The sequence below is a fragment of the Ooceraea biroi genome, chromosome 8, assembly GCF_003672135.1.
Source record: "Ooceraea biroi isolate clonal line C1 chromosome 8, Obir_v5.4, whole genome shotgun sequence".
NCBI classification, from domain to species: Eukaryota; Metazoa; Arthropoda; class Insecta; order Hymenoptera; family Formicidae; genus Ooceraea; species Ooceraea biroi.
In genome coordinates this window covers 309,104-334,643 of record NC_039513.1, presented here as the reverse complement: position 1 = coordinate 334,643, position 25,540 = coordinate 309,104, and the positions used below count along the sequence as shown (strand labels likewise).

Here is a 25,540-nt window from a genome sequence, read left to right as displayed (position 1 = left end):
GTTCTTCGCACAACGTCGAAGGGAGAAAAATAGTGAATCTCGATCGAAGTCTAGGATCGAAGTGTCGCGCCGCGCTATACTCGCTCCCAATACGCATGCAGCGCCTCTATTAACCCGATACGAACGTCGGTAATATATCATCGGTTGTCCTATTTGCTAACGCATACCGAACAGTAGTGAAAGGGTACTCGCAACAAAAAGGCTTTGATTTTTCAGAGATATGTACCAGTAGCTCGTTTAACCACGGTGCGAACTCTTTTATCTGTCATCAACCATGGCGGTTTATTGGCGAGTCAAATGGACGTCAAGAACGCATTTCTTCACGGATACATTGAGGAAGAAATATATAAAGTAGTCTGAAGGTTTTAATAAAAACTCCAATCTTGTATGCAAATTAAACAAATCACTGTATGGTTTGAAACAGGCACCGCGTGCATGGAACGCAAGATTTGATGAGTTTGTCAGAAGTTTGGGATTTAGGAGATCTGAAAATGATAAATGTTTGTACATCTATATGAACGGAAACTCCACGGTTTATCTGCTGCTTTATGTGGATGACATCATCATTGCGGGCAACAATGAAAAGGACTTACGTAAATTAAAGGATGCTCTGATGAACCGAATTCTTCATGAAAGACTTAGGAAAATTGCACAATTTTCTAGATATTAAAATAGAAAGAACAAGAGCAGGAATATTTTTAAGTCAAACAGCTTACATGAAGAATCTGTTATCACGCTTTAAAATGGACGAATGTAAAGCTGCAAAAACGCTGATGGAGACCAATCCATGAAAGAAGTGGGACAATCTAAACAAGGAAAATTTGGAGTGCATCATTGAGAAGAAACCATATCGAGAGCTCGTTGGATGCCTTATGTACTTAATGTTGACAACAAGACCTGACTTAAGTGTATCAGTGAATTTCTTCAGTCGCTTTCAGAGTAATGCTACAGATCTACACTGGAATGACCTGAAACGAATTTTACGCTACATAAAGGGCACACTCAACTATGATCTTTTCTATCAACGTGGAAACCATAACAGAAAGACTTTGCTTGGATATGTCGATACGGATTGGGCAGGAGGAGCGGATCGGAAGTCAACGTCAGGTTTTTTGTTTCAGGTGTTATGGGCAACACGTCAAATAACCGTAGCCTTATCTTGTACAGAAGCGGAGTATGTGTCACTGGCGAATGCTGCTACATAACTGATTCGGTTAAAAAATTTATTGAGTGCACCGAACAAATTGTATTCTTGAAATTTATACTTTATAAATTATTCTTAATATTATTCTTAATATTATTCTTAACGAATAAGAATATTTCCTTCTTGTTTGGAATATCCTTTTAATATGTGACACATGCACGACGTTCGCGCAGCAGAGATGCCAGATTCGGTGCGTTGATCGCCATTATGTTGCGTCGTGCGTCTCCGTACGTGTTCAAGCGAAGAACTATGTACGTTTGGTTTCGTGCGGGTTTTGATCGATCGGTCTGAGTCGATGTCCCCTTTTTTGTGCAGTCGCTTATGTCGTTAATCTGCTCAATTGTTGTTTATTGCTCGTGATGTTCGTATGTACATGTGCAGTGTAATTCTGTTCATATTTCTTGAGAAATGGATGAAGAAGTAGCTAGATGGCTTAAAGAAGAAGATCTGAGCGACTTGAAGGAGATATTTATGAGTAAGTAGGTATCTTAGATATTTGGAATAGAAGATTCATGAATCCTATTAACTTTTCTAGATATCTCTCGATAGTTTCTGATTCGCATGCCGATTCTCTAATTTCGTAACGACGATGTCGCTATTGTTATCCAGTGAGAAATGACTTGTCAATCGACGTCGAAATCATCAAATCGACGTCCATCGACGAGTCATTTCTTATTGGGTTATATGTCGTTACGCAGATAAAACGTATCAAAACATAGCTGAGCAACGACGAAGTTAGAGAATCGGCACGCACAGGAAACAAAACTTTCTTTATTTTTTCCAAATATGCCTCATTAAATTTTATTTGTAATAGTTTAACCTTTCTACACAATGTCTAATCTTACTATCCATAATCTAACCTAACTATCCATATATACATTCATATATTATAATATATTCATGCCATTTCAAGCACTTTTTAATTTTCTTTTAATTGGTTATCTTTCTTTGGTGTGCTTACAAATGTTAGAATATACCTACATGTTTTGAATATAATACTTTTCTTTCTTTTTCGATTTCTTCCCTTTCAAATTTAATTGCCGAGTTAATTAATTTGCAGATTCAGCAAGATTTTAAAGAATTATATCCTGGAAGAGAAGAGGGTTTGATATCAAAGTGAGATTCAACGAAAGAAGTCTTAATTAATTTTCTTAATATTGAGATAGCCAAATCGGATGAGTATGGCAGGAAGTTATTACTTACAGATCTGAGTATTACAGATACAGGTATTTATATAAAGATATATTTGCTGCCAAATTCCTTTTATTGTTAGTTATATAACTTTTATTATTTTATTATTTCATTTATGTCTTGCAGACAAAAGTGATGTAATTTTATTTCATTTACTACCATCATTTTGTTGTAAAAAGATAAGAGGTGCAAGCGTAGACGTACCATCTGTCGCAGAAGCTAGGAAGACTTTTATTCTCCATGTCCTTGTAACTATCATTTGTAATAAATATTACAAACAACAACAACATTATGATAATAATGAAGTACATGAACTCATTGTTTTCAAAAATATTTTTACAGATCTCGGGAGATTTAAATCGTGAAATCAAGACTCATAGTGAGTGGCTAGCAAATCGTGGTTTAAACTTGCAGCCGCTAATATTTGTTAGACCTTCTTTATCGAATATTACTGCCAGTTATGTTCAAATAGATAACGTACTGTGCGGTATCACCTTCGCACTCCATTAAAAGCTCTGGACACATGTTTCAAGGCATTTCATGCACTGGATGCTGCATACCAAGAGGAGTACCGAGCAGTGTGGCTTTTTATCCAGAAGTATTTTTATGATTTATATCTTAAAGAAGATAATAATATTCCTTGACAAATATACACTACTATCAAAAAGTTTAAGACCGAAGTAACAAATAGAGATTAAGATAGAAATACAAAATAAAATTGCTTCAAATTATAATGAAAATAAATTTTATTAGAAAAAGAAACACGAAATAGTAATAATAAGTAATTGATATTATCTTTTGGGGATGAAATTATATAATTAAATCTATTAATTTCTTTGGTCCTAAACTTTTTGACGGTAGTGTACTTAGTTTCTTGAAGGTATTGGTGTCAAAGAAAAGCTAGTGCTATTCTGCACTTTAACTTTACATTGTAAAATATATTATATTATATTGTATTATTCCTTACTACTAAGAAACCTAAAAAAAATGATTTAAAAAATGACGTATAATTGTAAGAACTGCCATTTTCAATTGCCTTCCATTGAAGCATTATGTTGTCATTATGTTTGCAGACAATTCATTCATATAATATTTTTAGTGTGTATAAATGTGCCCAAAATGGTTGCTCCCAAGAATACAATTCGATAAAGGCTTTCAGAAAACATTTGAGAGATAAACATTCGAGAAATAATTTTCCCCATATGCTTAATGAAGTTCATGACGAGTATTTAACGGAAGTTAATAAACATATAGAATTAAACTTTAACGTGAGAAATGCCCTTGAACAAATTGGAAATGGTAGTCAATATGAACAGATTGCAGACGTACATAATGTTACTTCTCTTGATTTCAAGAATGCTGTATTTGAATCATCGAGAACTTTAATTGCTAAATTATATGCTTTTAGTACCTCATACAGAGCTCATGTGCAGGAAATAATTGAACTTATTTCTGAATTTTTTCTGATGAATTTATTATAATGCTTCAATCCAAAATTTTGTCTACATTGCTAGCTGTTGAACAAAGACAGAATGATATGACAGCATTTAATTGAGATGTTTAATACAATAAAAAATGTATTTCAAGGCTTAGAGACTGAGACACAAAGAATGAATGCACTCGAAGCAAGCCAGTCTTATATATGCCCTCAGACTTATAGAATCGCAGTTTCAGAGAAAATGATTAAAGTTGGAAACATTTCTGTTTTGACACCAATAGAACTGACAGGCCAATACATACCAATGAGGTATGTTTTGAAAAACTTTCTGGAATTACCTGGTGTTTTCGATTCTATTTTGGCTAATATCGATAATCTCAATAATTCAAATAAATTTACTAATATAATTCCTCTGTGGAAAAATATTAAATATTCCTATTTTAGAGACCGTTTAATATTGCCATTGTTTGTTTATTTTGATGATGTAGAACCTGACAATCACAGAGGTTCACATGCAGGTGATCATAGTCTTGAAGCATTATATTATCAAATTCCCTGCATTCTCCGCTAACTTTATGTTTCACCGGGTTACTGGCAAAGAAATTAATGTAATGACCGGAGAAGGCTTCCAATACCAACTGGTAATTAGAACTCCATTGTCATGGATGACCGTCGTGTCAAGAAAATTAAGAGAGTCGTTGCATTCAAGTTCCACTGTAAACTTTAATCTCGGATGGTAGTTATTAAAAATTTCCAAAACTTATTGTATCTTGAACATAAAGTTAGCGTTATAATGGGTCTTGTTGCCAGAGTAATTTTATTATCGGACAGCAGATTTCATGAAAGCAATTTAGACATTGTAAAATCAATTTTGACTAATAATTGTTATCCATTTGATTTTATCCATCGACACATCACAAATAGATTGAAAAACATTAAACATAGGAATAGGAACAATAACAACGATGAGACACAGTTAACAATAATAAGCAGAATAAAAGTTTTATTACTATTCCATATGTTAGAGGAATTTGTAAAAAAACTTTGTAGAATTTTTAAGCGCTGTCAACTTACTGTTGCTTATTCAGTTTCCGACAAATTAGATAGCATAATTAAACGCGGTAAAGACTATCTTGAGAAGGGCAAAAAAACTTGTGTTGTCTATAAAATTGATTGTGTTGATTGGAACGCTTGTTACATCGGACAAACGAAAAGACATCTTGAGACACGTATGAATGAACATAAGTCGGATATAAAGAAACACCATGATAGTTAGTCGGTAGTTAGCAAGCACAGAATGTCAAATGGTCATTGTTTTGACTGGTCAAACATTAACATCTTCTCCTTGAATTCACTTGCTTGTTGACTGCCAATTACAGACGTATTTCGTCGCAAGTCGATCTCTGTCATAAACAGATTCTTTTAAATCTTTTTCAGCCAGTAAGTGTTTAAATGGTTTGTTATTATTTGTATTTTAAGAATTTGTATAATATAATATTTCCTGTTTATTTTAGAAAGATTGTTTTAACACTTGACAAGGATCAGATTAGTGGTCGAAACGTCGTGTACTTTAACATCAATAAACTGCCAGTATTGATCGACAAATTGATTCTGTGCTTTGTGATTTTTTTTCTGGCTGAGTAAATTCTCTTCATCCTTTATAAATATATGTGTCAAGCACAAATGCTATTGTGCTTTATGTAAAACATAAAAATATAAAAATATAAAAAATGTAAAGAACGTAACAATGTAACCAATGTTATATATATAGTATAGGCACATGTTTACATTTATGATAAATTCGAGATCAAGTGTGTATTCAGTTTAAGAAATATATTGGCGTCAATATTGTTTATTAGTGGTACTATTGGTCGTATAATTTTTTAAGTATTTATCCCGTATTTTCCGCTAAAATACCTTTGGAAATTACTGTTACATTATGGTGTCAAAATTATCTTGTAATTTCCGCTAATTATTTCGGAGATATATTTTGTATATCTATATCTTAAATACCTACAACTTATCCATAGTAGATATAGCCATCAAATAGATATGTAGATATTCACTAGATATTTAATAAATATTTTGTTCTATATGGATTTCATCCATATCGTATAGTTTTAACACTACGCTAGACGATAAAAGTTTCAATAAGAGGTTTTACCATTGAACCACAATCGATTTAGAAAAGATCTTTTTTTCACACATGTCCTCTTTACAGACGAAGTCACGTTTAATAATAAGGATTAAGTCGATATAATAGTCAGTACTAATCTACTAATAATTTGCATTGGCAAAATAGCGTAAAAATTCAGTTATCGATGGTTACTTAATGTTTGGACTGAAATTATAAGTAACTCTGTGATTAAACTTACTTTTCTGAAAAAAATTGAAAAGAGGAAAATGTGCCTAAATTTTCTTCAAAATGCTGTGCCTATTTTTTTAAGAAAATGTTTATTTACGTGTGATATGTGGATCCAACAGGACAACGTTATTGTCTACAAAACTCGCGTGACTACAAATAATAGACTATTACCGAATAAATAGATTGGATTGAGGAATTGAATATAAGAGCAATCTGATTTTACACGATTTCTTTCTGTGGGAATATGTGAAAAGTAAAATTTATGCAATTCAACTAATTATAATTGATAATATGAGACAACATATTAGACAAACTTTTGCACTGCAAATATATTGCAAAAACTTCATGAAAAATTGTGATATCGTATGACACAGTGTGCCGATGTAAATGGTAATTCATTTGAACATTTGTAGAGTACCGCTACATTCCGAGACATGAAAGGAAAGGAGACTCACAGTAAACAAGCACCATAAAAAGAATCAAATACCTATCACGTCCATGTCGTTAGTGCTACATAGCGCTAAGCACAGATTACTTAATATAACTTTGAAAAGGTATAAATGAATTAAAATAAAAAAAGCCAAATAGTGTTTTGGAAAGGGCTTAACATCATCTATGCGAAAATATAAGAATATAAATATGTATCATTTCATTTAAAAATAATATGATGATTTTCAATTAATCAAACTGATACTACTATTATACATCGTCCTTAATATAAAACAATTTTTATCCGAAACACTTTTTCATAAAATGCGTAGACAAAAAAGTTTTGAGATTGAGAATTTCAAACTTACATTAAATGAGTCAACCTATACAACAGTAAGTAATTCTCAGAATCATACAGTATTTGAGTAATGCTAATGCTGGCGGTACTGTAACTTTCAAGCTCCATAACTAGAAAAGTAATTAAGGGAGAAATACTTTATTATAGTGTTTTGAAAAGCTCTCGAGGTAAGCTACAAGAATGCAATGAAAAATAGGGAGTGCCGTTTACAAAAACAAAGTTGACCTTCACATGTCTTTGATACGTTCACTCAAGGTCAAACTAATGACGCCGTCTTATATCCCCCTTCGAACCAAACAACTTTTGTCTGAAACATTTTTCGATTTAACACAGTGTTTCTAAGAAATTTGAGTGGAAACTTTAAAAGGGGACACCCTGTATATACATAAAAACATACCGACAAACTTCAGAGGGTTATAGAGGACACCAAACCAAGCAACTTTTATTAATATACCGATACCCGAAAATAAGCCGTTTTTGCAGGAGAGTAAATTATTTGGATTTATAACAAATGCTCAAAATGTTGGCCATTTTCTTCTATACACAGATAGCATCGTCGGTTCATGGATTCACGGATCCTATGAAATATCCCGGGAATAGTTTGCACATGTTCGCAAGCGGCCATAACTCTTGCGAGAAGATCTTCCTCTCCAAGTACAGGAGTCTCGTATACCAGAGACTTCACAAAACTCCAAAGGAAAAAGTCGAGGGGATTAAAATCAGGAGATCGCGCAGGCCAAGCTATGGGACCACCTCTTCCAATCCATCTGTTCAGAAAACGCTGATCCAGATACTGGCATACGTTCAAACTAAAGTGTGCAGGTGCTCCGTCATGTTGAAACCACATGTCTAGTCTTATATCCAAAGGAACATTTTGTAAAAGTCCTGGTAAAATATTTTACAGAATTCCATTGCCTAGGTCGCCTACTGACTAAAGAATGAGCATAATGTACTCGTAGGCGACGATGACGATGGGTAAGGTATGGAACTTGCACTGGTCGACGAGCGTGCAATCCCGCTTCTCTCAAACGATTTCTTATCGTTGAAGCCGAGATCGGATGCTGTCGACCATAATTAATATCGCCGGCAATTCTACGCGCGCATACAAAGCGATTCTGTGTAACTTGCCGGACGATCATTTGATCTTCCCGAGCGCTTGTTTCACGAGAACGGCCCTGACCCGGCCGTCTGTGGTATGAGCCAGTCTCTCGAAACCGGGAATAAATCCGATTAATGACGGACGGACTTACTCCAAACTGGTTGGCAACGTACCGTTGATTGTGATTCTCCTGTAGGAGAGTCACGATACGAGCACAATCTGTCTCAGATAAATGACGCATAGGCATCGTAAAAGAACAACGAGCAGAAAACGGAAGGAGGAGAAAACAGAATAGATAAAAGAAAAGAAGAAATGTAAAAATAAGTAAAGGAATAAGTAAAAACCTTAACTAGTGATATATCAAACAGTATCAAAAATCGCCAATAGAATAACTTCGAACAGCTCAGTATACGTATGCGTATGTAAGCATAAGCACACGTGAGTACGAATGCGCGATCTTAAGTAATGTAGCTGAACTCTTTCACTTACGAGAAACGTCTTACGTCTTGTCGCCGTCTAGCGGCAAGACGTTCCACTAGTTGCGTGCAATCCGTGAGCGCTCACATACACGCACACACACACACACACACACGCACACACAAAACGAAGCGTAAATCCGACCGTGTGACCTCCGCGTGGTACGCTTTGGATAAAACTAACGCCGACGGTTCACAAATTTTTTCAACTTTTGGTAGAAAAGTGTGTACTTTGTTATTGCTGCCTTAATAAAGATTAATATAGTGCGCTAGAAATCAATTTTTTAACATTAATTAACATTATTTTCCATTTTATCTTACTGAAATTTAGCAATTTCTTAGTTTTGTCCCATAAAACCACAGTGGCCACCATGAAAAAAATCTTATAGCTATTCGGCAAATTTTTGTCAAATTCATGGTATTGAAAAGTATAAAAAAATGTGAAGAACAAATTTTTTTGTCGTTCTGTACGATTGTTTTTAAGGTCAAAATGACAAAGTGAAAAATCATTCATTTTTACGTTATATTCATCCATTTTCAGCATGGTTACATGTTTTCGAAAAAATTTGGGCAAGTATACCGTTCAATAGAGCAAAGTTTCAGCTTTAAGAATCCGTTTTTTAAATTGCTGTGCGCTGATTTTTACCGGAGTTATGAGCAATCAAAGTAAATAATGCCAATTTTTATTTAATCGGCGATAACTCAGTAACAAACACTCGTAGAAAAATTTTTAAAAAAGCGTTTTGTAGGGAAAACTGCAATTTTTTACAATAAAAAGTCGAGAATTTTCGCAGAATTTGTTTTGATACGTGACAGACCTTCAAAATGAAAAGAAAATTTCTTATTTTGTCCAGTTCGCAGTTTTTTGTATGTAAAAATTACCAAACGTCACAGAAATTTAAACTCATGGCAACCGTTCGAAAATAGAAGTTTCAAGCTTTAAAATCCTTTTTTTAAATTTAAATTTCGTTCATTTTTAACAAAGTTACAGCTGCTTGAAGTTTGCCTATTTTTTAAGAAAAGTTTGGTGTTTCTCTAACTTTTGTGAGTAGTGTATATAAGTTAATACAGTAACATATACGATAACAATCACGCTATAGTTATATTACAATGACGCAGCAAATTATATTTCTGCTATATAACTGTTATATAACATTTTCATTAGTTGTTATATTTATATTATACTAGCACCCCCGTCACGCGGGCTTCGCCCGCGATATTATGTGTAGAATTAAATAAAAACACATTTTACCCCTTCTCACCCGTTAAGAGTGGAATTTCGGAAAACCCACCCTTAGTGAGCACCTACGTGATAGTAGGAATATACCCTTAAAATTTCAAGTCGGTGGGTGCAGTGGTTCGGGCTGCACGTTGATGAGTCAGTGAGTGGTATTTGGCTTATATATGTATGTATAGATTACTGTAATAATCCATGAGTGGGAAATTACAACTAACGTATACGTTATGTTACCTGTTACATTTCGTTATATAGTGGCAATATAATAGTTATATATCTGTGTTTGCTGGGTATACTATATGTTTGTAACGTTGGAAGATCTGGAAAACCATGTTGGAAAAAACTAGTTTAAAAAATATGTGGATTACATATTTTTCAGGCTCCCCCGATTGATTATCACTGTTAGAGTCATAACAAAGATTTTTATCAAAAGAGCCGCATAAAAGTCATAATTCGAAAAAGGCCCTATTCTAAACAATTACCAAAACATTATATATTGCCACCACCAAAACGTCCTCGTCACCTCGTGAGATATCGCTTGAGAAAGAATTTGATTTTGGCATGACGATACTTCTGATGATGATTCGAGCTTTGATCCATAATATATGTTATAAAATATATGATTCTTAATACATGTTATATTGGAAAGTCATTGGAAGCCCAAAGAAGAAAGTAAAATGAGAATGTTTCAATAAATTAATCCTAAAATACTATACAAAGCTTCTATTCGTTATATAATATCTTTTTATTTATAATGATAAAATAATATACTATAATCAAAGATATTATGTGAACATCGTGCATTTATTACTTACAGTTTTAAAGAGCGATTTAAAAAAGTAGACATATTTTTCTTCTTATGTTAAAAGTATTATATATAAATTGCACATCATAGTTACTTGTATACTACAAGTGACTTCCATTTCACGAAAACAAAGACGTATCAATGGATTACTCCATAAACCATACACTACTGGACTGCACGTATGACAAGGACAGCATGTGAGATGTGAAGATATAACAAAGAAACTTAAGTTAATACCCTTAAGGATCATAGTCACACGCGTAGTCGAGCAATGTCTCTCTTTTCCGTAACTCGACGCCAGCTCTCTTTCTAACCAATGAAGAAGATAAGATAATGCGCTTGGTCCAGTAGTATACATATTATGGTCTATGGATTACTTTAATAATACAGTTCAACAAAAAAAAAACACTGAAGCGAGACTAGTCGTTTCTTATAGTTTTTTGGACGCTGAACACGAATCCGGTTTCCAAATTGCTCCATCACGTCACAATTTTGAGAAATTTGCAATTAAAATTGCAAAAAGGGCTATTTTGACAAACTTCATAATATTATAGCTACAAAATGTGACGTGCTGGAGAAGTTTAATTGCCATCAAAATAAAGTATGTTATTAGGACTTTCAACCCTCCAAAGGAATATTTGGTGTCGGTTATGGTTGCATAAGATATCCATGGTTAAATATGAGGTGTATTGTTACGGAAGTTAATTGTGACTTAGGTCATTGACAATTTATCTTTTAATTATGTTTTTTTTAAACTTAAGAGTGTTAGGTCGCTGAATACAAATCAAATGTCAAAATTGTCAAATTAGAAATGGTGGATTAAATGTGGCGGATGTTAAAACTTAAAGAAATGTTTAGATTGTTACAAAAATTAATGTATAGGTGTCTTTCATGATACTGAATAGGAATCCAATGTCGAAAATGCAAAATATTAGAATTAGTATAACGGATAAAAATTAATTAATGTGTTTGGTGTATGTGTGTATGCGCGCAAACTAACTGAAGGACCTGAGTTATTCGTATTCTCATATACTCCATATTTAACCATGGACATCTTATGAACCATAACCGACACCAAAAATTCCTTTTGAGAGGTGAAAGTCTTAACAACATACTTTATTTTAATTGCAATTAAACTTCTCCAGCACGTCACATTTTGTAGCTATAATATGATGAAGTTCGTCAAAAAAGCCGTTTTTGCAACTTTAATTGCAACTTTTTCAAAATTGTGACGTGACGAAGCAATTTGAAAACCGGATTCGTGTTCAGTGTCCAAAAAATTATAAAAAACGACTAGTCTCGTTCCGATGTTCGAAAAAAGTCATTTTTTATTGAACAGTGTAATTTATTATAATATAAGAAATAAATCTTATTTTAATTTCCATGTGTCTTATTATGTGTTATTATATCAATGTAAATGATTGTAGCGTACAATTGTGTATTAATAAACTACTACAAATTACTGAATTTCATATATTTTGCAGAAAAGTTATAACGATCTTTCATTAGAAAATTGATCAGTTTAGATTCGAAACAATTTAGTTATTCAACCAATTAATTTTCTTCGATTTCAAGGAAATTGAAAAGGGGAGAACTTTCTCTTACTATACATAATATTAATAATAATAAATAATAATAATAATAATAATTAATATTTGAAGAATTGATAACTTTTGCTTACAAATTCATTTATAAAAAATTATTACACTTTTTTTATTCATGTAACATTTTCGTACTATTGAATATGGTAAAAATGTTGATATGTCAAGAAAAAATATAAAATATTTACAAAATGTCATACAAATATAAGAATAGTATAAAAGTATTTCAATATTCACGTACTTATATAAATTGTGCAAAATGCAAATTTCGTTATGTACGACATAATGCGATCCGAGAAAAAGAGAATGTAAGAGAGGAATAGAAAAAGGATTATTAAATTTTTAAGAAAAAAAATATATATTAATATTTTTAAAAAAATATGAAGTAATGTAACTGATTTTTTTTAATTGTGCACTTGCTGAAAAAACTTAACAGTATATTTTACAGCTAGTGAGATTGGATTGCCACTCAATTGTCGTGATCAAATTGATCGCGCTATGTAACATTTCAGTTGTAATAATTCTCAGATGCAATAATTGCCAGTATGATTACTTTCCTCTATTACATCAAGAATATGAATTAACTTTTCTCCATTCCTGCTCTACTTTTCTGCTTCTCAGATTAAATGTAAGACACAAAAATATATAAAATATGAAAGTTTATGTATACAGGGTGTACGAAAAGTCCCGGACTCCCTAATTATTTTGAAAACTAAACATTTCTGAGGAAAATGTTTCATACGAAACTTGTAGGGTTTTAAGTGGCGCATTATATAGTTATATTTGCGTGACCTTGAAAAGCGTTGCCAAGGTCACATATAGGTCACTTTTAATTTTTTAAATGGAACCCCCTATTTTTCAGTACATATTCTTGTAGCTTACCTTGAGAGCTTTTCAAAACACTATAATTAAGTTATTTCTCATTAAGTACTTTCCGAGTTATGAGGCTTGAAAGTTACAGTTACCGCCGGCATTAGTATTACCCAAGGTGTATCGCGTGGAGGTTGCACGGTCGGATTTACACCTCTTGTGTGTGTGTATGTGTGTGTGTGTGTGTGTGTGTGTGTGTCACAGCAGAGATAAGAACCCCACGGTTCGTCACTCCCGTAGTATTTAATGACTCCAAGCCCTCTCTGCAGTGCGTGTATGAGTGTATGAGTGTATGAGTGTGTGTGTGTGTGCGCGCGCGCGCGCGTGTGTGCGTGCGTGCGTGCGTGCGTGCTGACGCGTACATTGATGCGCTTCGGCGAAGCACATGTACGTATCTCTTCTTTGTATGCGTATACCTCCTTTGATTCTCGGTGAGTTACAATTGGTACCACTGGCATAGGACCATCCGTCTGCTCCGTGCGCGCTCCGAACATTACTTTTTCTGTTTTGGAGGAACAACATTATAGCAAATGCTCAAATTGATGTCCCTCTGCATTCTGACAATGTGCTAAACGATTATGGAAACTTAACACTGCATTTCTACAACATTCCCTAAAACAGAAAAAGTAATGTTCGGAGCGCGCACGGAGCAGACGGATGGTCCTATGCCAATGGTACCAGTTGTAACTCACCGAGAATCAAAGGAGGTATACGCATACAAAGAAGAGATACGTACATGTGCTTCGCCGAAGCGCATCAATGTACGCGTCAGCACGCACGCACGCACGCACGCACACACGCGCGCGCGCGCGCACACACACACACACTCATACACTCATACACTCATACACGCACTGCAGAGAGGGCTTGGAGTCATTAAATACTACGGGAGTGACGAACCGTGGGGTTCTTATCTCTGCTGTGACACACACACACACACACACACACACACATACACACACACAAGAGGTGTAAATCCGACCGTGCAACCTCCACGCGATACACCTTGGGTAATACTAATGCCGGCGGTAACTGTAACTTTCAAGCCTCATAACTCGGAAAGTACTTAATGAGAAATAACTTAATTATAGTGTTTTGAAAAGCTCTCAAGGTAAGCTACAAGAATATGTACTGAAAAATAGGGGGTTCCATTTAAAAAATTAAAAGTGACCTATATGTGACCTTGGCAACGCTTTTCAAGGTCACGCAAATATAACTATATAATGCGCCACTTAAAACCCTACAAGTTTCGTATGAAACATTTTCCTCAGAAATGTTTAGTTTTCAAAATAATTAGGGGGTCCGGGACTTTTCGTACACCCTGTATATAAATTATATTAAATATATATAAAATATGAAAGAAAGTAAAACATAGAATCGATTTTGATTTACAAAATTTACTGTCCCAATTTTTATTTCGGGCAAAAATGCATTTTTTACGAGCATGCGTCGTGTTATTTGGTGGCATGCTTTAAGATAAGACCGTATGCAACAAACAACGAAGTCTGCCAATCGAGACAGAGCACGAATTGCTTTCTCGGATCACGTCACAAGGATTCTCCTTTCACTCTCTCGCTCGTTATCTTTATATACAGTACTGCTAGCTACTACGATGATATTAGATACGAAAAGTCGAGCATGTGCATTTCCTGCAAGACATCATTTCTGCTTACGCGCGCTTCAGTTCAATTCCCATAATTACTTAATTATTTTTTTACTAGCTGGCGCTTGTTCCTCGCCCGCTTCGCGCGCTCGGTATATTTGGAAAATATAAAGCATAAAGAACGTATTTTTTTACGACGCGCACACTTTTAGAAGTTGCAAGACGATTACACATAGCCTATGTTACTCAGGAAGATCTCAGCTATCCACCAGTGAAAGATTTTTTCAAATCGGTTTATTAGTTTCTGAGATTACCTCGAACAATGGAACAAACTTTACCTTTTTATTATATTAGTATGACTAGTAGGGTAAGGTTGCCACCATTGGAACCCCTTTTTGTGAAGGTCTACTAATTTGAAATTATAAGTAATAAAGTGAAACTAAGAATGTAATTGGAAGTGACATTTATTAAGCTTTAAAATCAACAAGTCTCAGCATCTATCGATCAACATTTAAAAAAGGAAATAAAAAATATAAAAAGGTTAAAAGTTTCCATGATTGAACCTTTGGCACCTTCTTTGGTCCACTTGGTTTCATTCATTGGACCATCGGTCCAATAAAAGAAACTAAGGCAAAAAAATAAGAAAAACAAAATATCAAAATAATCTAGTATAGATATTTATTAATCAGTCACAGATACCTTAGAAGTACGTTTATAACCTACATTGTTTATAAAATATTGCGCTAAAATTATAGAAAAAAGATATTTTAAGAGATTAACTGTTACAAAGGAACAACTTCAATCAAAATCAATCAACAACTGATAGTTATTATATTAATATACGTAATTTAAAAATTCAAACTAACAAAAAAATATCATTCTTTTTAAACATAACACAAATAAATCTTTGTCAATTTTAAAACGACAATGAAAGGTAGAATTATGTAACTTTATATTACTTTTTGCAGGCTGGGAAAAAGTATCTTTTTTTACCTTTGCTCACACAAGCACACTCTAGTAATCGTCGTCTTAGTGTTGTTTTCGGTACAGAATATATTCTGCTGGCTGCATTTAAACCGATCTCTTTTTTCCGCAAAGCTTCTATGGCAAGCTTCATACTAATTTCGTTCCATGTGTAGTACTTACTACGCTCTTTTCGTACTCGATGTGACTCTATTTCATTTTGAGACGACTGTGTCATTCTAAATAAAGAATAAAAAAACAAAGTCACTTAGTAGCTTTCATTGGACTGGTCCAATCATAGTAACCACTAGGTGGTTCAATCATAGCAATTAGGTATAAATTTTATGATGACGATTTTTTATTTTGAAGTTAGATCTGAACATTTAACTAAACTATGTAATAACACCTCAAATCAATATACTTTCATGAGGAAATATTAAAAATAAGATAAAATCACGATTAGTAGATATACCTGAGTGGTTATTTCAAACGTTTTATTTTTTTTTGGTACTTAAACCCTACTGCTGCGTGTCACTCTGCAGTAGCGGCCGCAATGAAACTGAGCATGAGGAGGATAGCGGGGGAACGCGTACACGTGCGTTCTATCTCTTTCTTTTGCCGACAGTCGTTTTAGTTTTCGAAATACCTTAGTGGTTCAATGAAAGCAACGGTCCAATGGTGGCAACCTTACCCTATAGATTACAATTATTTTTTATTACAATTACAATTATTTTTTTGAGAGCGAGAACTCTCAAAAATTTTTCTCACGAAGCTACAAACCCCCTTGTTCTTACATTTCGAAGAAAATGTTTAGAAAATTAGAAAATCTGATAGAGACCATATTATAGGTATATAAATATATATATATATATATATATATATATATATAACACAATTGTATATACATGACTTTCATATTTTATATATCTTTGTGTTACATTTAATCTGAGAAAAGTAGAACAGGAATGGAAAAAAGTTACTTAATATTCTTGATGTAATACAGAAAAGTAATCATACTTCATAATATGAAATAATATATATTATAATAAAATAACATGTAATATAGTACATTTCATGAAAATATACATCAAACTTTAAACTGCTTTTTTGTCTCTTATTTTAATTCCAATAATACAATAGATATGAGATTTATTATGTATTTATAATATTTTGATACCATTAGTTTCTATAATGTTGAGAATATGGAAATGTAGGATCTGTTCCAGGAGAAAAGATTAATATTCTGAGAAGTGATGATATCAGTCATTCAATTTAAGATGAATGTTCGTATGAATACGTGCACTCTTCCAAACATTTTCCGAGATAGATTTGTTTAAATGTACAGTTGCAAAATTATTAATAAGAGAGACAGAAATACTATGTATTGTTTCTAATATTTATTGTTTAAAAGACACATTTTTATAATGATATAATAGTTTATAATAAATTATATAAAAATCGTAATTTAGAAATAAAAACAAAACTAAAATATATATATATATATATATAATTTTACAGAAAATTTCTCATCATATTTTGTGTATACAAAAATAGTTATAATAGTTAACACTTACAGTTATAAATTAAATCCATGCTTTAAATTAAGTTAAAACTAGAATAATGTTATAAAATGTTCCTTTTCAAATTAATTTTAAGATTAATATTTGGTTGATATTTTTAATAGAGGAGAATCCCCTATTATGAGATATGCTCCTAATATGAGATACTGGATTTTCTGCTAAACTAGTGAGTACCATCTGTTAATTCCACCATAAACTTATTACTCTTGGTGTAAAATATATTTAGTGAAAAATTCATTGTTATTGCGTTTAGCTTTTGCAAGAAAAGGTTTGTGAAATTGTGAACATGTCAAAGGAACTTAAGGTAAGTCTTTAAACCTTGTTTATTACATAATAAAGAAATGGTTGGCAATAAATTCAGTATGCAATGATAGAGTAGAATCGTAGTAACAGGAAAATACGCGATTTGTTGAATTGCTTAATTGTAGAGGTTAGATTTCATGATCGCGGAATCGCTAGGCGCGTGGCTCGTATAATGAGATATTCAGGGTACTCTTAATATGAGATAATTATTGCTCGAATATGAAGAGTATGTAGTGTAATAAAAAGAAAGAAAATACTATGTTAAGGTTAAAGAAAAGTTAATACGAATTTATACTACGAATTTTTGTGTATTTAATTTTTATAGAATCTGACTATGGAGGTTAGAGAAACGAGGAAGCGTTGACAGTGGAATCGTGAAGATTTGGCGAAGGCTGTGGCAGCAGTATTTTTATAAAAATATCTAATAAAGTTTTTTACTTGCAATACTGATGTATTTTGCACTTTTAACACCGATTTCTCAAGGTATCTTATATTAGGAGCACACTTTCGCGATCTTGCGTAAAGCTCTTTTTTCAATTTTTTTTAATTTTCAGAAAAAATAATATTTAAATTAGATTTTTCATTTCACCAACCTAAAGCTTATTAAATTCTCTTCAAGATAACGTATTACATTTTAAAATTCTGCCTATAGATTTCCTTACATTCGGCAAAATCGATATGGTATCTCATAATCGGGGACTTTCCTCTACTTCTAAAATTTTTATCGTTTTTATAGTCTTGAATTCATTAATTTTGTAACTCTTTTTAAAAAATTACATATGGGAAATAAAAATATTAAATATAATTTTGAAAAGTAATTTGTGAAATTTGTAAAATATAATTAAAATGTGTAATTAATTTTTTTAAAAATATATTAGTATTTTTATGTTTTAATATTTAGGGGAGACCGGGGCGAAGTCGTCACTGTTTTTTCGGTGTCGATTTTTAACAACAAAATAAATAATTTTTGTGAAATGTGGTATAAAAAGTGAACCGTGAAAAAAGTTGTAAAAAGTAAACTCTTGGCTACAAACTTTATATGGGCATTTTTCGTCTACGTCGCTTTGTTTAACTGGTAAAAATGACAAAGGTGCAAAAATTGAAATTTTAAAATTGCCGGGGAGAGTCGTCACTTCATTCTCGGACTGGATTTTAAATGAAAAAACATAATTCCGATCATGAAGAATGATAGGATACATTTTATTAATTATTTTTTAACAGAAAAAAATAAATATTTAATCATCGGAATCCGACCACTGCTGATTTCAATTTTCGCCCACTGCTGCGGTTCTTAAGTTCCGTGTATCACCATGACAAGACATGAAAGAAGTCGTGGGATCGAATTCGTTTCCGTGCACTGCCGGCCGTGGCATGCGTTTCTAGCGTATTATATAATTTCAGTTATTTCTTATCTCGTTCCTTCGCCCCGGTGATTTGGTGACGACTTCGCCCCGAACACAAATTTCAAGTTTAGTCGCTCATGAAATATTACAAATCAACGAAAATGAAAAAAACTTTACTGGATTCGTGTTCAACACACATACTCTTTAGAATCACCTTACCACGAGATTTGGAGAGAAAATAATATTTAAAATTTTTTAAATTTTTGACGCGCAAAACATTTCACTTTTGACGTCCGAAAACATGTTTGTCGTAATGAAAATCACAATATGACACATAATTTCACTAAACTCCGTTGGTCACATGGGCACTATACATGGCGTTTACAATATTAATGGCGAGTTCATGCAACGTATAGATTTTGAGATAATGTAGTGACGAATCCGTCCCAGTGACGACTTCGCCCCGGTCTCCCCTACATATACATTTAATAGTATTTTTATATTTAATAATTTAATAACATATTTATATTATATATTTTTATATTTAAATTATTTATAATATTTTAAAATAAAAATTCTGCGCGCGCGCGCATACATACACACACACACACACAAGATAATAATTAATTGATAATAAAAGTATTTTCTTTAATAAGAAAACATAAAAATAAAGAAATATGAAATTCCAGACTCCTCACACATTCAACATTGCAGCTTTGAAGATTTATTGCATCACTGAATTAGTATCTATGAATTAATATCTACACATTTATAAATTAATATCAAGTTTTGAAAATTAAGATTTCCATATTTGAATATCCACTATACATAAACTAGTACAATTGTATATTAAAATCTAGTATTCCGCACAATATCTTTTATTTATTATTAATTACACAATTATTTAATGTGATCGATAAAAAACAGAAGCAAACGATTCCATAACAAGATAATTATTCCACTGTGTTTTGACACGCAGTACGTGTGATCAAGCATTTAATAAAGTCAAATCTCAATCAATTATATTGAATAAAATAACTTATCAATTTATATTAACTAAATAACAAAAGAAAATTAAATATCTATTACATATACTTTAGTTAAAAATTGTAAAAATATTTTGCTACGTAATATAAAAATTACTTTATAGAGCTTGAAAGGACTATTAGAACATAGTATTACGATAAAAATCGTAATAAATTAAAATAAATTAAATTAATTAAATAAATAAAAATTAGCAAAAATGCTTTGCTAATTATATTGCACTTACCTTTAGTATATTCTTCCACTACACACTCCACACACGTTATTGAAGTTTTATGATGTTGACAAAAAACTAGGGCTATAGTGCGAACGTTATTGACAGAATTAAAAAAACGTCCTAGTTTGCGCGATTTTTTCTAAGCATTTACTCTTTTGATACACGCGACTTGCAATTGAGGATAAAATTGAATATCTTTCTTGCAGGCGAAACAGCTGTTGACATTACTTTTGACAGTTTGATGTTACCTTTGACAGGGAAAGTTATAGCTCTGGAGGAAAGGCACAGAAACTGTTAATAAGCGATCACTGTCGTGCGCGTATTGACGATCGTATTTGTATAAAATGCCCAAAATGTTTCTATTTACTAAACACTTCAGTTTACTACAGTGCCTGATCACTACTGGTGAATTTGTTCTCACGTAGTTGTATATAGAACAACTATTACAACGCGGTGCCTACGATAACTGTTCTGTCACTTACGTGACGAGTATTTCTTCAATGAAGTGAGAGAAGAAAGATAAAAGGATAAAAAGGAATAGAGTAAAAGGGGAGGGGCGGAAGAATAAAGAAGTGGAGAGGGAGGGTCGAGGTTGGTGGGAGAAAGGGGATGGTGAGAGAGAGTGACAAAGATATGATAAGAGAGGGGATGAAGTTTGGGAGCGAGTGGAGGAGGGGAGTGAAGGAGAAAACGCGAGAGGGAGAGAGAGGGAGAGGAGGGGGGATAAGTTGGAGCGCAAATCGGTTGTACAGAACTACAAGTTATACAACATGCAGGTCAGCGATGCCAGCGATGGAAAGATTTCTGAAAGCAGACGATGTTTGCTCGCGGAAAGCAAGCGCTGGAAAAAAAGTTAAGAGAAACTTCTAAGATGAAACTGAAAGTGAAGAAAAGTTATTTCACGTTATGCTACATACAAATAATAAACGGCGAAAAGTTTGCGCATGGATGCGTAAAAGGAGAAGGTGGAGAAATAAACAATGATGGATAAGAGGAGAAGGTGGTGAGCCAGAAGGTATAGTTCCTGTCCGTGCCTTACTTTCCTTTCTCTAAACGAGACGCACGACTGCTGCCCTCGATTCTGAGACATCGATTGTGTCTCGATCGGTTGCCGTAATACGCCGAAAGTTCGGCCGGCGTTCCATTAAATACAATTTGATAGATAGATTTTTCTCTTACCGTCTTCTCGAAAATAATGATAATGATAATTTGAATTCATGATTCAATACGTAATATTAATTGCAGACTCCTTTTGCGTGCAACTGATACTCCGCGAAAATTCGTGTCAGATCCTAAACGGAATTTTTATCCCTAAATTCGTCCAAATTCCTTAAATTCCCATCCTTAAATTTAGGGTTAGGTAGTAACTAGTTAAATAGTTAAAAAGTTATTAACTTTTAACTTAACTTGTTAACTTTAAACATGTTAACTTTTAACTTAAACTAGTTATTTTTAAATTCATAAACATTACCTCAGTAACTTTTTTTATACAAGTTAAAATAATTCATCAATATTAAAGTTGTCTAAAAGTAGTTGGTCGCAATGTGTCAAAAAACTATATGTTAATTACCTATTAATTTTAATAAGTTAATTTAAGTTTTTAACTTAACTTTAATTCAGTTAATTTTTGTTTAAGTAACTTTTAACGTAAACTTAGTTAATTTCTGGGTCATTATCTTTAAACTTAACTTAGTTAAAGAAAAAAATAAAGTTACCCAACCCTGCCTAAATTCCTTTGTCCAAAAAGAAGTGCATAGAAGATTGTTATTCCATTTCTTAATATTCGATAATATGTATGAGTTCAATGAATTGTTTAAATCCATTTCATTTTTCTTGTTGTTTTCATTTAAATACAAATAAATTTTATACTCAATACTTTGAGTTCAAAATTGCAACATGCACGTGCATTACAGCATATTTTGGTTTATAATATTTTGTTAATTATATGTAGTATTCTATTTTATTTATTATTATACATATAGTACTTAATTCTTGCAATGTTTGCAAGAACGCGGCGTTTAAATATTGTTTACTATTTTAATATTTTTTAATAATATTTTTTACTTGTATATAGTATTCTATTTTATTTATTATTATTATTTATTATTATACATATAGTACCTACTTCTTGCAATGTTTGCGGCGTTTAAATATTGAGCGTTAATATTAGTTCAGCATTATTCCTGTTATCTGTTGTATTTAATCACGTTACATAAATTGAATGAAAGTTATGATAGATATAATCTGTTATATGTGCTATAATTAATTGTATAATTTGTGTAGGTATGTCTGCTTGTTTGTAAATTGACTTGATTTCGGATCACAGAACATAATCAGCGGACTCGATTTTATACGCCATTACGTGATAATTACTTATGTGGTCATAGAATGTTCACTTTTTATAAATTTGAATTCGATTGCGATGTACTCTATAATGTTCGGTTGTCAGGCAACAGAGTACGACGGCGTGATAACGCAATAGATTTGAGAAAGTGCGTATCTATTATACATGTGTTGGGCCGTGGAATCAATCGCTTAATTGTTAGGGAATTAAAATACAATGACTTTTATGACAAGTATTTACCACTATCTGCAGTCAACTTAAATCAACTAATTTCGCGATTTAAAATACTGATATTTATATGTGAAAGTAAGATATGTTTAATTTAAAAAATTAATTTTAATTAAAAAAATTAAGTTATGTTTAATTTAAACAATTTTTGTGTTAAAACATATTTTCTCAATTCTTACATATTTAGAGATTCTATAATATATATTTAATTATATAATTATTTTAATCGCTAGTGTCAATTTCTGTCTTCTTTGAACCATTTAAGTTAAATAGAAATAGAGACGTTCGCTTAAAATGTTTTTAAATAACTAGAAATAATAATTTTACAGTACTAATAAACGTATAATTCAAATATTTTAAAATTGTAAATATAAGAAGATAAGACTATATATAAATGTTTAGTTTACATAATTAACATTAACAAAATTAACATTACATTAATATTAAATTAATAATAAGTATACATTATATCTTTAATTTAGTTTTAATCTTTTTAGTGTTTTCTTTTTTTTAATTGCTATGAATTTTGAGTTGACTAAAATTTTTAAAAAATTTTGGAAGAGTTAAAAATCTCTTAAAAAATTAAAAATAAAGCTTTCATAAATATATATATAAAGCAATTAATATTAATATAAGTAATGCATAAATTATTTTACAAAAACAATTCCAATCTAGTTCTTTTCATGTTGCTAAAATTTTTTAAAAGTACCTGTAAAATACAAAAATAAATATACTAAATAAATATACTAAATGTGATTGATCTTTGTTTTATCTGCCTTTCACTTTTCTTTTCAGTTGAAAGTTTTATCGTCGTACATGTAGATCATATTCCAAGATGATAGAGAGATTGCGAAAGAGAGATGTTTAGAATGTATCGCCTAGAACAGTTTTTCAGCCTGATGAACGCGGCATCTTGCTGTGACTTACTACCAGAGACGCAAGAGTGTTGGTAGTTTTCTGCAGCTATGTGTTTTCAACAATACCGAATTACGGAGTAGATGCTTTTTACTAGAATTTATAATTATTATTAGAATTTTGTACATAAGGCAAATGAATATACCTCTTTAAATTGATTTCATATTTAGTTTTGAGTTTTGACAAGTTGGGAATTTTTATGTACTTGGCGTATATATTTTTTCTTTTTTTAAAAAGGTTTTTTAGGGATTGTTAAATAACCAAGTACTTAGAAGCAATTCCGTTTGAGTATTTTATCTAAATATTTCTCATGCATACTCTCTTATTGCATGACATTAAAGTACTTGACGTGCCTGGGTCGCATTGGACATGTCTACAAAATTCTTATAAATTTGAGTAACAGTATCTTGATTTGTACTGTATTTTGTATCACAACAAAAATACCTTTTTAAAAAAAGGTACAAAAAAGCGCCAAGTATACGCGCTCTAAGAATGTGTTCAAAAAAGAACTCTACAAAATTAATGATATCAAAAAATTGTGCCACCTATAAAAATGCGTATTTATGAAAATCAAAAAATCTATTATTTTATTATTATTATCTATACTACATAGTACATACAGACACATGTACATACATGTACATGATATCGACTACGAATGCAGAAGAATTAGTTCAATACAAATAAGTATTTTTCAAAATGCTTGGCGCTGCTAAACCGAATCAATATGTTAAGTGCTGGTTTTTTCTTTCTCTTCTAAAAAAATCCACAGATAAGAAAACGGAATTAGCAGCAGAATATAATCTAGAATTATAAGAATTTAGACCGTATAAAGTTCGATGACGGTCTACAAAAAATATGGGGGGGTGCCTCAAATTTGTGGGCGGAATGTTCAGCCGTATAGATGCCAAAATAGTCGGACAGTCAATTGTACAATTCAACAGCTTAAAAATAAAAAGAAGGTCATTTAGCACTCTTCTATTCTGTAAGCATATTAAGTCTAGCCAGAACCGGTTGATAATCATGACAATCAGCAGGCATAGGCATACTCATTTAATAGCTCGCAAAACGCAAACACTTATGCTGCACACGTTCGATCATGTCAATTAAATACCTATGATATGGGTATCAAATAGTACAGCAGTACTCTAATTTTGAACGAACCAATGCACAAAACAATAATTTAATAATTTAATAGTATTAACATTATTAAACTGTTTACCCCATCGAAAAATAAAGCCAAGATTCTTCAAAGAAAGAGAAACTATGGATTGCATGTGAGTCTTAAATGATAAGTCATGACAGAATGTTACACTCAAATCTTTAGTAACGGAAACTACGAGTAGAGGTTTGGCATCAATAATATAATTGAAATAAAACGAGTTAACCTTGCGACTAAAATGAACAACATGGCATTTATTAATATTAAGGTGTAAATGGTTATTCCTGTACCAGGCTTCAAGTCTCATCAAGTCGTCCTGTAACAGAAGTGCATCCCCAGGACCCTCAATCCGGCGAAATATCTTCAGATCGTCAGCATACAATAAAATCTTACTATACAAAAAAGATCGCGCAATGTCATTTATAAATAAAATGAAAAGAATTGGATCCAGGTGAGAGCCCTGCGGGACTCCAGATGTTACCTCAATAGGTCTCGAAAAACTATCACCGAACTTAACAATCTGCGTCCTGTCAGATAAAAAGCTAAGAAGCCAGCGCAGAAAAACCCCATCTATACCAAGCAGACGCAACTTCTTTATCAAAATTAGATGATCAACTGTATCAAATGCTTTACTGAAATCAACATAAACCGCATCCACCTGATACCCAAGTTCGATGATGTTAAAAAGTTACTATAAATCAAGAGTTTAAGACAGTTATTGACGCCAGATTGGTCGTGGATTTATCTGCATTTTGATAAATCAAG

General features: G+C 32.3%; 1 long non-coding RNA gene across 3 annotated transcripts; it reads left to right on the top strand.

The window, feature by feature from the left end:
- Positions 1–1,284: 1,284 nt before the first annotated feature.
- On the top strand, positions 1,285–3,515 carry LOC105285368. Of its 3 annotated transcripts, none has more exons than XR_003406896.1 (3): positions 1,285–1,679; positions 2,265–2,430; positions 2,522–3,515. It is a non-coding gene; the product is annotated as an uncharacterized LOC105285368 (long non-coding RNA). The 3 variants fall into 3 exon arrangements; XR_003406897.1 differs by having other exon boundaries at positions 1,285–2,430; positions 2,522–2,643; positions 2,738–3,515; XR_002193734.2 differs by having other exon boundaries at positions 1,285–2,430.
- Positions 3,516–25,540: the final 22,025 nt, after the last annotated feature.